The 4,722-nt window shown below is 39.8% G+C and overlaps 1 pseudogene; it reads left to right on the forward strand.

Moving 5' to 3' along the window:
• Positions 1–755: 755 nt before the first annotated feature.
• Positions 756–4,066, forward strand: LOC114048135 (annotated as a pseudogene).
• Positions 4,067–4,722: the final 656 nt, after the last annotated feature.

Genomic DNA, 4,722 nt, shown 5'->3' on the forward strand with positions numbered 1-4,722 from the left:
AAACAAAGGTTTGAACTTCTGAGCATATTGACTTATTGGCAAAGCACATAGATGCACAACAAATTGGGACATGGCCCCCTCAGAAAGGCCCCCAAACATAGATTTTTCACACATATTATATGTTATAAGCAAATAATAATCAAGGCATAAACCACGGTATAAAATTAAGTAATATATGAGAGAATTTTGTCTTTAAAACTGGGAGAGAAAATAATATTGAGGAGGAGAGAGTGGTTAACAGTGTTAAAGTCTGCAGAGAAGTCAAGGAGAATGAGATTTTAAAAAGACCATTTGATTTATCTAATAAGACACAAAAATGAGGGGATCAAACTAGGTCATTGCTAACTTTGTCAATTATACTCTGATCTTGGAGTAGATCCCAGATTACTAATAGCCCAAGCTATTAATCCATTAATGAGCTCATTTTTTCCCTTTGAAAATAAATCAAGGTTGTTCCCATTCCACCATCCAAGAAGCCATTCAGTCAGTACCTAAGAGGAACTTTTTGTAGCTAACACTTTCATTTTAATTGTATTTTAGTGTATAACTATATGAAAATTGTCACTAGTAAAGAGGGAACCATGATGGAGGGGTACAGGCAGCAACCCAGTCTTCCTCTTCCAACATTTCTCTTTTAACAATTTTAAAATAACACTTCAAATTGAATTGTGTAGCAGCGGAACCAACAAAAGGTCAGAGTGAAACATTTTTTCTGCCTAAGATAATTTAGGAGGTTAGAAGAAGAGGTCTGTGACATGAGGGTTGGAGCTGGCCCAGAGGACATGTGGCATGGCAACACCAGCAGTGGTCCTTGGAGGCAGCTGAAACAGTGGCTGCAGTTTGAGGAGCTCTCAGCCCAGAGAAAGTAAGGGGTAGGGCAATAAGTCAGAAAGAGAATACAGGCACTTGGTGTAGGATGTGGTTACATTATCCATATGCAGGGCAGAGAAAAGGACCAGTGCTTTGGACCTCAGGAGAACAGGGATCCTGATCACATTTCCAGGTCCCTGAGTAGCATTAGTACTGCCATCCGCAGAGGGGGAGGAGTCCTTCTTGGGTAAAGATCAGAGCACAGAACAGGAAACAATTGAACACATCTCTCCTCAGATGATATCACCTTGGAAGCACTTAAACAACTAGAGACCTCCAGAAGTAGCTCTGAAAACAGTAGTGAGAAAAAGCCTGAAGCTTGGGACATTACACTTAACCACCACGTTAACAGAGTTTGACTTTAACATAAAGTTTAAAGTCAAGAAATGAGGGGAAATGAACAACTAACAAAAACAAAACCAAACAAAGTAAAACAAAACAAAACAAAACCAAAAAACCTGGACTATAAAAAGCTATTTTGGTGTCAGGGAAGATCAAAATACAAACTCATAAGAAGAAAAGAACATGAACTCAGTTAAAAGCAAAGTCTCAAAGGAAATAAAAAAGTAAATTGGACACAAGCCCAAAAAGAATTCTTGAAGAGCTAAAGAAAGAGATAAGAGTGATAGAGGAAAAATGGGAAAACAAATAAAAATGAAGTAAAATAATATGAAAAAGGAATAAGTAGCTTGGTAAAAGAGGCACAAAAACAATAAAGAAAATAACACCTTAAAAACCAGAATTGACAAAATTGTTAAAGAGGCTCAAAAAATAATTGAAGAAAACAACTTTTTCAAAAGAAAGAAAAATGACAAAATGGGGAGGAGAAAGAGGTGCAAAATCTCATTGAATGAAATAACTTAGCAGCTAGAAGCTAATGACTAAATGAAACAAAATGAAATAATGAAACAAAGTCAAAGGAATGAAAAAAATAGAAGAAAATGTTAAACAACTAATCAGAAAAACAACTCACCTCAAGAATACAAGCAGGAGAGAGAATTTAATTATTATTTGACTATTTGAAAGCTAAAGTTTTTTTTTCTTGAAAAAAGATACTAGATAGAAGAGGAGGCAGAGCTAAGACGGCAGAGTGAAAGCATTGACTTGCTTGAGATCTCTCCCAGACCCCTCCAAATACCTGTAAAAAATGGCTCTAAACAAATTCTAAAGCAGCAGAACCCACAAAAAGACAGAGTGAAACATATTTACAGCCCAAGACAGCCTGGATGGTCAGAAAGGTATATCACACCTGGCAGGGAGAGGAATACAGTTCGGCATGGGCGCAGAGGCAAAACAGGCCTCACAAACTTGGAGCAGCCCTCAGAGGACTGAATCACGGGCACCTGTGGTGGTCTCCAGACTTCTCAACACATTAAGACCAAAATCAACTTAGAAGGTCAGTGGGAAAAGGTCTGCGGTGAGAGAAAAGCATGGTCCCAGCCCCAGCCCTGGCTGCAGCTCTGAGGTGGCAGGTTGCTTCCAGAGCTTCCAGCCCACCGACTGAGGGGGAATCAAGCAGCTGATCAGATGGGGATTGCAGGTAAGTCTCTGCTGGTGCAGGATTCTCTTGCTTTGCCCATGTTTGGATCTGGGTCATAGTTCTGGGTGGTGGTCCTGGGGCAAGGAGGAGCACTTTTCATGAGAAATCAAGACACTGTAAAACAGATCCAAAAGAATGAAAGAATAGAAAACAATGTGAAATATCTCATTGGAAAACAATTGACCTAGAAAATAGATCCAGGAGACAGAATTTAAAAATTATTGGACTATCTGAAAGCCATGATCAAAAAAAGAGCATAGACATTATCTTTCAAGAAATTATCATGGAAAACTTCCCTGATATTTTAGAACCAGAGGACAAAATAGAAATGGAAAGAATCTACCAATCACCTCGTAAAAGAAATCCACAAAAGAAAACTCCTAGGAATATTGTAACCAAATTCCAGAGTTCCTAGGTCAAGGAGAAAATATTGCAAGCACCCAGAAAGAAACAATTCAAGTACTGTGGAAACACAATCAGGATAACACAAGATTTAGCATTAAGGGACCAGAGGGCATGGAATACAATATTCTGAAGGGCAAAGGAGATAGGATTACAACCAAGAATCACCTACCCAGCAAAACTGAGTATAATCCTTCAGGAGGAAAAAGACATCCAGTGAAATAGAGGACTTTCAAGCATTCTTGATTAAAAGACCAGAGGTGAATAGAAAATTTAACTTTCAAATAAAAGACTCAAGTGAAACATGAAAAGACATTTGTAAGAAGGAAATCATTCTGGAACTTCAGGGTTCATCCTCCGGGGCCTCTCAGACTAGCCAGAACAGGAGAGGATTCTGTTCCTGGTATTCCTACTTATGTACCTGATCACAGGACTAGGGAACCTGCTTATCATATTGGCCATCAGAATTTACTCTCACCTCCACATTCCCATATACTTCTTCCTTAGCAACTTGTCCCTAGTTGACATCTGCTTCACATCCACCACTGTACCCAAAATGCTGGCAAATCATGTATCTGGGAATAAGATGTTTCCATACTCTGGGTGTCTGACACAAGTGTTCTTCATCTGGTTCATGGGGATAGAGAGTTTCCTCCTTACCGCCATGGCTTATGACTGCTATGTGGCTATCTGTGCCCCACTACACTACAACACAGTCATGACTCCCAGGATCTGTGTCCTTCTGCTCATGGTATCCTGGTTTTTAGCCTTCATTACTGCTCTAACCCATGCCATCTTGCTGACCTGACTCTCATTCTGTGGCCACAATGAAATTCCTCATTTCTTCTGTGACCTCAGTCCCTTGCTGAAGTTGGCTTGCTCAGACACCTTCATCAATGACCTGATGGTCTACACAGTGGGAACACTGCCACTTATCACCCCATTCATTGGCATCCTGATCTCCTACATTTGCATTTTCATGGGCATGCTGAGGATCCCATCTGCAGGTAGAAAGTGCAAAGCTTTCTTTACCTGTGGTTCCCACCTTGCCATAGTCTCTCTGTTCTATGGAACACTCATTGGAGTGTACTTCAGCCCCACATCCACCCACACAGCCCAAGAGAACACAGCAGCAACTGTGATGTACACTGTGGTCACTCCTGTGCTGAGCCCTTTTATCTACAGACTAAGGAACAAGACATGAAAGGAGCCCTGAGGATGCTCTTCACCAGGAAACCAGGCCTTGCTCTGTGACTGAGATATTATCCTGGACTTGGGCATTTGTGTCTCAGACAACAACCCCAGTGCTGTGGAAGAAGGTTTTCAATGAGTCTTTCATGTCAGATGAGGTCAATCTGTTCCGCTCTTGACTTGTATAGGACATAGTATAGTATCATGAAAAACACACTAAACTAGTTACCAAGAGCCATGGGTTCTGATTCTACCACTTTCTACCTATGTGACCCTGAGAAAATCAGTTAATCTTCTTGAGTCTCAATTTCCTAATTTATAAAATGAAGGTGCTAGACTAGATCATCTTGAGCATTACTTTCAGCTCTGCCAGTCTAGGATTCTGTGACCTAAATTTAAGACATGTCTCAGGCTTTCTGGGTCTCAGTTTTATAGAATCATGAAGGAACTTCAGAGATCCTCTAGTCTAGAGAGGAGATCTTAACTTTTTTTGTGTCATGGACTCCACTAGCAGTCTGGTAATGACTAGAGGTTCCTTCTCAGAATAATATTTGTTTCATTCATAATGATTGAATTTATGCTTATTTTGCTAAATTAATGCTAAATTTCAGTTAGAAATTATAGTGAAAATAATTTTTTTCTATCCAAATTCATGTACCCCAGGTTAAGAGCATTTGATCTTGTCCACTTGAATAAGAATCCCCTGACAAATGGTTATA

Source organism: Vombatus ursinus, unplaced genomic scaffold (assembly GCF_900497805.2).
Source record: "Vombatus ursinus unplaced genomic scaffold, bare-nosed wombat genome assembly UNPS02014791.1, whole genome shotgun sequence".
Classification (NCBI taxonomy): domain Eukaryota; kingdom Metazoa; phylum Chordata; class Mammalia; order Diprotodontia; family Vombatidae; genus Vombatus; species Vombatus ursinus.